Below are 9,050 nucleotides of genomic sequence, written 5' to 3'. Positions count from 1 at the left end.
CTCGTATCAGTGGAGATGTTAGCAAGGCACACCGACACCAGGAGATGTTACTACGGTTTGGAAGAGTGTTGCTTCTCTCAAGTGCAATATTTTCTGCTTGCTTGCAAGGCGACGACATCTCCCCACCAACAAGAGACGGTTTCGACACCGGTTGACGGACTCGGCTTTGTGCCCATCGTGTTAAATACGGTCTGTATAGGTGTATTTATACATGTATTGTAACATGTTGATGTCTATATAAATAAAGCTGATCACGTGGTGGAGATACACCACGAAACCCTAAACCTATTCTCAAACTTGGTATCAGAGCAGAGCCGATCTCGGCCCTCCCGCCGCCGCCGCCGCTGCCATGAGCTCCTCCGCTCAAACCTCCAAGGCCCTCGGCCCTCTCCTCGCACCGCCCAGTGCCACCACCACCGCCGCCGTCACTACCTCCGTTCCACCACCGGCAGTGCGTCTCAATCGGAGCAACTTCATGCTGTGGCGCACTCTCTCGCTCCCAAATCTCTCCGGAGCGGGACTTCACGGCTACCTTGATGGCACTACAGCCGCGCCGGCGAAGACCATCGTCGAAGGCACTGGTGATGCTGCAGTCACCGTGGCAAACCCCGCCTACGCCACATGGTGGACACAGGACCAGCGTGTCCTAGGGCTACCTCCTCTCGTCCATGGACGAGGACATCGCCGCCGGATGATTGGCGGGACTACGGCCGCCGCGGTGTGGGAAGCGATCCACGCCATGTTTGGTGCCCGAACCGTGCCAATATTCGGCACATCCGTCGGCAGATCCAATCTCTGCGGAAGAATGACATGACCGCCGGCGAGTACATGAACAAGGTCAAGGTTCTGGCGGACACCATGGCCGCCGCCGGATCACCACTCAAGGACGATGAGATCATTGACTACATGATCACAGGGTTGGGCTCCGACTTCAACCCCCTTGCGGCCTCCATGATCCGCGACAACCGCGCTGATTCCCTCGCGGAATTCTACTCGCACGTGCTCAGTTTTGAGTAACTGTGTGCGGGTCAGACCCAGACCAATGACTGGTCCTCCTCTGCAAACGCAGTATCCCGGCCTGGCTCCTTCCCCGCCGCCGGCCAGCCGTCGCAGCACCGCCCCTATGACAACAACTCTGGGCGCCCCGGCACCGGTCAAGGCGCTGGTGGTGATCGTCGCCAGAACAACGGCGGCAGTAACAAATACGGTGGGGGCGGCAACTACGGTGGGGGCTGATACGTCTCAAACGTATCTATAATTTCTTATGTTCCATGCTACTTTTATGATGATACTCACATGTTTTATACACATTATATGTCATATTTATGCGTTTTCCGGAACTAACCTATTGACGAGATGCCGAAGGGCCGATTGTCTGTTTTCGCTGTTTTTGGTTTCAGAAATCCTAGTAAGGAAATATTCTCGGAATCGGACGAAATCAACGCCCAGCATCTTAGAATTCCACGGAGCTTCCAGAACACCCGAGAGCCACCAGAGGAGAGCCCTGGGGGACTCACACATGTGGGCGGCGCGGCCAGGGGGTAGGGCGCGCCCCCTAGTGTGTGGTCCCACCAGGACTCCACCGACCTTGCCCTTCCGCCTACTTAAAGCCTCCGTCGCGAAAACCCTATACGAAAAAGCCACGGTACGTGAAACCTTCCAGAGCCGCCGCCATCGCGAAGCCAAGATCTGGGGGACAGGAGTCTCTGTTCCGGCACCCTGCCGGGACGGGGAAGTGCCCCCGGAAGGCATCTCCATCGACACCACCGCCATCTTCATCAACGCTGCTCGTCTCCCATGAGGAGGGAGTAGTTCTCCATCGAGGCTAAGGGCTGTACCGGTAGCTATGTGGTTCATCTCTCTCTCCTATGTACTTCAATACAATGATCTCATGAGCTGCTTTACATGATTGAGATCCATATGATGAGCTTGTAATCTAGATGTCGTTATGTTATTCAAGTGGATTTTACTTATGTGATCTCCGGAGACTCCTTGTCCCACGTGTGTAAAGGTGACAGTGTGTGCACCGTGTGGGTCTCTTAGGCTATATTTCACAGAATACTTATTCACTGAGTTATGATTTTAGTTGGATGTCTCTATAAAATTGTGGTGTGTTAGTACCTCCTATGAATGCTCACGGTGACGGCGTGGGGTGTTTATTAGTACTTGGGAATACATCTTTAAGGTTTGCCTACATGATGAATTAGTGTTCGTTATCTTGCCAGAGAGTAATTCAGAATAGCATAGTGAAGTGCTTATTTAGATTCCTTTATGATTGCAATGTTGAGAGTGTCCACTAGTGAAAGTATGATCCCTAGGCCTTGTTTCCAAATACTGCAGTCATCGCTTATTTACTGTTTTACTGCATCTTTACTTCCTGCAATATTACTACCATCAAATGCACGCCGGCAAGTTATTTTCTGGCGCTGTTACTACTGCTCATATTCATTCATACCACTTGTATTTTACTATCTTTTCGCCGAACTAGTGCACCTATACATCTGACAAGTGTATTAGGTGTGTTGGGGACACAAGAGACTTCTTGTATCGTGACTGCAGGGTTGCTTGAGAGGGATATCTTTGACCTCTTCCTCCCTGAGTTCGATAAACCTTGGGTGATCCACTTAAGGGAAAACTTGCTGCTGTTCTACAAACCTCTCGCTCTTGGAGGCCCAACACCGTCTACAGGAAAAGGAGTGTGCGTAGACATCAAGCTATTTTCTGGCGCCATTGCCGGGGAGGTAAGGTAAAAGGTATTCACATCCTCCGACTACTAAGCTATTTCCTAGCACTGTTGCCGGTGTGTGAGTGCTCGGAGCTATTTCCTTTAGATCCTGCAATTGCATCTTTTTGTTTCTTGTTAAACACTAGTAAGGCATAATGGAAAAGATCTGTGAGCTTTTTAAACTATTTCCTGAGTCAAGACATGAATGGTTTAATGCGAAAATTAAAAAACCTATGGAACCTTATTTGCATGCTAGTAGCAATGATATTAGTATGAACGCTTTGAACACCATTGTTAATAATGATATAGAAAGTTCTAAGCTTGGGGAGGTCGGTTTTGATGAGAATGATCTCTTTAGCCCTCCGGGTATTGAGGAGAAAGTTTATGTTGATTATGATTGTCCTCCCATATATGATGATTATAATGATAGTGGTCTTTTGGTGCCGCTTACTATGGAGAGTAAATTATATTATGATTATACTATGCCTGCTACACTTGATGAGAATAATAATGATAGCTACTTTGATGAATTTGCTCCCACTATTACTAATAAAATTGATTATGCTTATGTGGAGAGTAATAATTTTATGCATGAGACTCATGATAAGAATGTTTCATTTGATAGTTATATTGGTGAGTTTGCTCATGATGCTACTGGATATTATTATGAGAGAGGAAAATATGGTTGTAGAAATTTTCATGTTACTAAAACACCTCTCTATATGCTGAATTTTTTTAAGTTACACTTGTTTTATCTTTCTATGCTTGTTGCATTATGCTTCATGAATTTGTTTATTTACAAGATTCCTTTTCATAGGAAGTGGGTTAGATTTAAATGTGTTTTGAACTTGCTCTTTGATGCTCTCTTTTGCTTCAACTCTCATCCTTATGAGTGCATCATTAAAACTGCTGAGCCCATCTTAATGGCTATAAAGAAAGCACTTCTTGGGAGATAACCCATGTTTTTATTTTGTTACTGTTTTGTTGTGTCTTGGAAGTTGTTACTACTGTAGCAACCTCTCCTTATCTTTATTTTATTGCATTGTTGTGCCAAGTAAAGTCTTTGATAGTAAGGTTGATACTAGATTTGGATTACTGCGCAGAAACAGATTTCTTGCTTGTCACGAATTTGAGTAGTATTCTCTGTAGGTAACTCAGAAAAATCTGCCAATTTACGTGCGTGATCCTCAGATATGTACGCAACTTTCATTCAATTTGAGCATTTTCATCTGAGCAAGTCTGGTGCCTCTAAAAAATTCGTCTTTATGGACTGTCATGTTTTGACAGATTCTGCCTTTTATTTCGCATTGCCTGTTTTGCTATGTTTGATGGATTTCTTTGTTCCATTAACTTTCAGTAGCTTTGTGCAATGTCCAGAAGTGTTAAGAATGATTATGTCACCTCTGAATATGTGAATTTTTGATTATGCACTAACCCTCTAATGAGTTTGTTTTGAGTTTGGTGTGGAGGAAGTTTTCAAGGGTGAAGAGAGGAGGATGATACAATATGATCAAGGAGAGTGAAAAGTCTAAGCTTGGGGATGCCCCCGTGGTTCATCCCTGCATATTTCAAGAAGACTCAAGCATCTAAGCTTGGGGATGCCCAAGGCATCCCCTTCTTCATCGACAACTTATCAGGTCACCTCTAGTGAAACTATATTTTTATTCCGTCACATCTTATGTGCTTTATTTGGAGCGTCTGTGTGCTTTTATTTTTGTTTGTGTTTCAATAAATTCATGCTTGTGTGGGAGAGAGACACGCTCCGCTGTTGCATATGAACACATGTGTTCTTAGCTTTATTCTTAATGTTCATGGCGAAGGTTGAAACTGCTTCGTTAATTGTTATATGGTTGGAAACGAGAAAATGCCGCATGTGGTAATTGGTATAATGTCTTGAATAATTTGATACTTGGCAATTGTTGTGCTCATATAGATCATGTTTAAGCTCTTGCATCATGTACTTTGTACCCATTAATGAAGAACTACATAGAGCTTGTTAAAATTTGGTTTGCATGATTAGTTTCTCTAGAGTCTAGATATTTTCTGGTTAAGGTGTTTGAACAACAAGGAGACAATGTAAAGTTTTATAATGCTTACAATATGTTCATATGTGAGTCTTGCTGCACCGTTTTATACTTGAGTTAGCTTCAAACAACCTTGCTAGCCTAGCCTTGTATTGAGAGGAATTCTTCTCATGCATCCAAATCCTTGAGCCAAAAACTATGCCATTTGTGTCCACCATACCTACCTACTACATGATATTTCTCTGCCATTCCAAGTAAATACTTCATGTGCTACCTTTAAACAATTCAAAACTTTATTACTCCTTATTTGTGTCAATGTTTTATAGCTCATGAGGAAGTATGTGGTGTTTTATCTTTCAATATTGTTGGGCAGATTTCACCAATGGACTAGTGGCTTCATCCGCTTATCCAATAATTTTGCAAAAAGAGCTGGCGCGGGGTTCCCAGCCCCCAATTAATCAACCTTCATTAATAATTCTCTTCACATGTTTTGCTCTGATTCATCAGTAAGCAACTTAATTTTGCAAATAGACACTCCTTCATGGTATGTGAATGTTGGAAGGCACCCGAGGATTCGGTTAGCCATGGCTTGTGGAAGCAAAAGGTTGGGAGGAGTGTCAACCATAAATAAAACTAAAGTACATGTGTTAACAAAAGAGAAGAGGGATGATCTACCTTGCTGGTAGAGATAACGTCCTTCATGGGAGCCGCTCTTGAAAGTCTGGTTGACGAGGTAGTTAGAGTGCCCACTACCATTCGTTGACAACAACAAACACCTCTCAAAACTTTACTTTTATGCTCTCTATATGATTTCAAAACTTAAAAAGCTCTAGCACATGATTTAATCCCTGCTTCCCTCTGCGAAGGGCCATTCTTTTACTTTATTGTTGAGTCAGTTTACCTACTTCTTTCTATCTTAGAAGCAAACACTTGTGTCAACTCTGTGCATTGATTCTTACATGTTTACCTATTGCACTTGTTATATTACTTTGTGTTGACAACTATCCATGAGATATACATGTTACAAGTTGAAAGCAATTGCTGAAACTTAATCATCCTTTGTGTTGCTTCAATGCCTTTTACTTTGAATTTATTGCTTTATGAGTTAACTCTTATGCAAGACTTATTGATGCTTGTCTTGAAAGTATTATTCATGAAAAGTCTTTGCTATATGATTCATTTGTTTACTCATTATCTTCATCATTGCTTCGAATCGCTGCATTCATCTCATATGCTTTACAATAGTATGATCAAGGTTATGATAGCATGTCACTTCAGAAATTATTTTTGTTATCGTTTACCTACTCGAGGGCGAGTAGGAACTAAGCTTGGGCATGCTTGATACGTCTCAAACGTATCTATAATTTCTTATGTTCCATGCTACTTTTATGATGATACTCACATGTTTTATACACATTATATGTCATATTTATGCGTTTTCCGGAACTAACCTATTGACGAGATGCCGAAGGGCCGATTCGTTGTTTTCTAGCTGTTTTTGGTTTCGAAATCCTAGTAAGGAAATATTCTCGGAATCGGACGAAATCAACGCCCAGCATCTTAGAATTCCACGGAGCTTCCAGAACACCCGAGAGCCACCAGAGGAGAGCCCTGGGGGACCCACACATGTGGGTGGTGCGGCCAGGGGGTAGGGCGCGCCCCCCTAGTGTGTGGTCCCACCTGGACTCCACCGACCTTGCCCTTCCGCCTACTTAAAGCCTCCATCGCGAAAACCCTATACGAAAAAGCCACGGTACGAGAAACCTTTCAGAGCCGCCGCCATCGCGAAGCCAAGATCTGGGGGACAGGAGTCTCTGTTCCGGCACCCTGCCGGGACGGGGAAGTGCTCCCGGAAGGCATCTCCATCGACACCACCGCCATCTTCATCAACGCTGCTATCTCCCATGAGGAGGGAGTAATTCTCCATCGAGGCTAAGGGCTGTACCGGTAGCTATGTGGTTCATCTCTCTCTCCTATGTACTTCAATACAATGATCTCATGAGCTGCTTTACATGATTGAGATCCATATGATGAGCTTGTAATCTAGATGTCGTTATGCTATTCAAGTGGATTTTACTTATGTGATCTCCGGAGACTCCTTGTCCCACGTGTGTAAAGGTGACAGTGTGTGCACCGTGTGGGTCTCTTAGGCTATATTTCACGAGAATACTTATTCACCGAGTTATGATTTGAGTTGAATGTCTCTATGAAATTGTGGTGTGTTAGTACCTCCTATGAATGCTCACAGTGACAGCGTGGGTGTTTATTAGTACTTGGGAATACATCTTTAAGGTTTGCCTACATGATGAATTAGTGTTCGTTATCTTGCCAGAGAGTAATTCAGAATAGCATAGTGAAGTGCTTATTTATATTTCTTTATGATTGCAATGTTGAGAGTGTCCACTAGTGAAAGTATGATCCCTAGGCCTTGTTTCCAAATACTTGCAATCATCGCTTATTCTATGTTTTACTGCATCTTTACTTCCTGCAATATTACTACCATCAACTGCACGCCGGCAAGTTATTTTCTGGCGCTGTTACTACTGCTCATATTCATTCATACCACTTGTATTTTACTATCTCTTCGCCGAACTAGTGCACCTATACATCTGACAAGTGTATTAGGTGTGTTGGGGACACAAGAGACTTCTTGTATCGTGATTGCAGGGGTTGCTTGAGAGGGATATCTTTGACCTCTTCCTCCCGAGTTCGATAAACCTTGGGTGATCCACTTAAGGGAAAACTTGTTGCTGTTCTACAAACCTCTGCTCTTGGAGGCCCAACACTGTCTACAGGAAAAGGAGTGGGCGTAGACATCAGGGGCGACACCAACAACCGCTCCAACGACGGTGGCGGCGATCGCCGTCAGTACAACGGCGGCGGCAATGGCCGAAACAGCCGCAAGAAGCAGCGGCCCCAGTGCCAGCTGTGCAACTACTGGGGGAATGAGGCGAGCGACTGTCGCAACCGCTTCAACCCTGAGTTTGTGCCCCCACGCCAGCGCTCCGGCAACTCGGCGTCCACCAGCTCCAATGACTCCCACTGGCACATGGACACGGGGGCGACGGACCACCTGACCAGTCATCTCGAGCGCCTCCACATGGCCGAACGATGCGGCGGGAAGGATCACGTGCAAGTAGCCAATGGTGCAGGTTTGTCAATTTCTCACATTGGTCATTCAACTTTAGCCGGTTTGTAATGTCCCAGGTTTAGAGACGATCGAGGGGTAGATTTTAGAAAGGGATGTGCATTGCATTGCAAATTCTGGGGAAATTTCGCGCTTTTAAAACAAAACTGCATCGAAGGGGGACAAGTTTCTCTCTCGACACCTTACAGGGTTAGGGTTTCGAGAGTGCGACAAACTTGCTCTTATTCAACTAAATTAGGGTTTTGGAGAAGAGAGAAGAGATGTTGCATTACAAACTTAAGTTGCATGATTGAATTCAAATTTAAGTTTCATGATTGAATTCCAAAGTTGAATTTGAATTTCAAATTCAAACATTAAATAAATAACCATAAATCAATTATGAGGAAATTCATTTAGTCAAATGTAAATAATATACATTATGAACAATACAAATATGAAGACAAGCTCACTAGAGAAAAACTTGAGCTTTATTGATTAACACACATTATACAATGTCTTTACATTATTCACAAATGAAATAAAGGAATATTACAACATATTACAAGAATTGGACAAAAATAGAAAAAGAAAAGAAAAGGAAATTACAATTCAATGATCTATTCTAACACTACAAGCTAAACTTCATTTAGTCTTGTACTTGATGATCTTCATGATCATTGGATCATCACTTTGCTCCCTGCACATAATCACAACAAATACAAGTTATGCCAAGTGGCATAGCCACTTGGCAGGTTAGAAATTAAATGAAAAGAGAGAGGATATGACCAAAGCTGCCGAGCTGATCAGCTCACAGCCAAGTTCCAAGCCTGATGCAAAGCATCAGGATACACACACACAGCCCGCTCACAAGGCTGTGTGCATGAAGCACGACACACACACACGGCTACGTGTGTCACCATAAGAGGTCAGGCCTTGCTGTCGACCAGGGAAGGAAGGGATGATCATATATAAACTTTTCAGAAGCAAACCCTAACCATTGCATCGACAGCAGCCTCACAGGGTAAGTCACAAGAACACAAGAACACTAGAACAGCTTGAATAGCCACTGCTGTCCAGCACATTTTCAACACCACAGCAAATAACCAAGTTGCATCAAGCTCACAAGGAGGAGAAGGGCAAGCCAAACAAACCACCAGAAGCAAATCCTCTACCA

General features: G+C 43.8%; 1 non-coding gene across 1 annotated transcript; it reads left to right on the top strand.

Moving 5' to 3' along the window:
* The first annotated feature begins 876 nt into the window (after positions 1–876).
* On the top strand, positions 877–1,015 carry LOC124679925. The gene has a single exon (XR_006995342.1). It is a non-coding gene; the product is annotated as a small nucleolar RNA Z247 (small nucleolar RNA).
* The last annotated feature ends 8,035 nt before the right edge of the window (positions 1,016–9,050 follow it).

The sequence above is a fragment of the Lolium rigidum genome, chromosome 7 (assembly GCF_022539505.1).
Source record: "Lolium rigidum isolate FL_2022 chromosome 7, APGP_CSIRO_Lrig_0.1, whole genome shotgun sequence".
Lineage (NCBI taxonomy): Eukaryota > Viridiplantae > Streptophyta > Magnoliopsida > Poales > Poaceae > Lolium > Lolium rigidum.
Note: the sequence above shows the minus strand (reverse complement) of the source record. Positions and strands in the feature narration are given on the sequence as shown.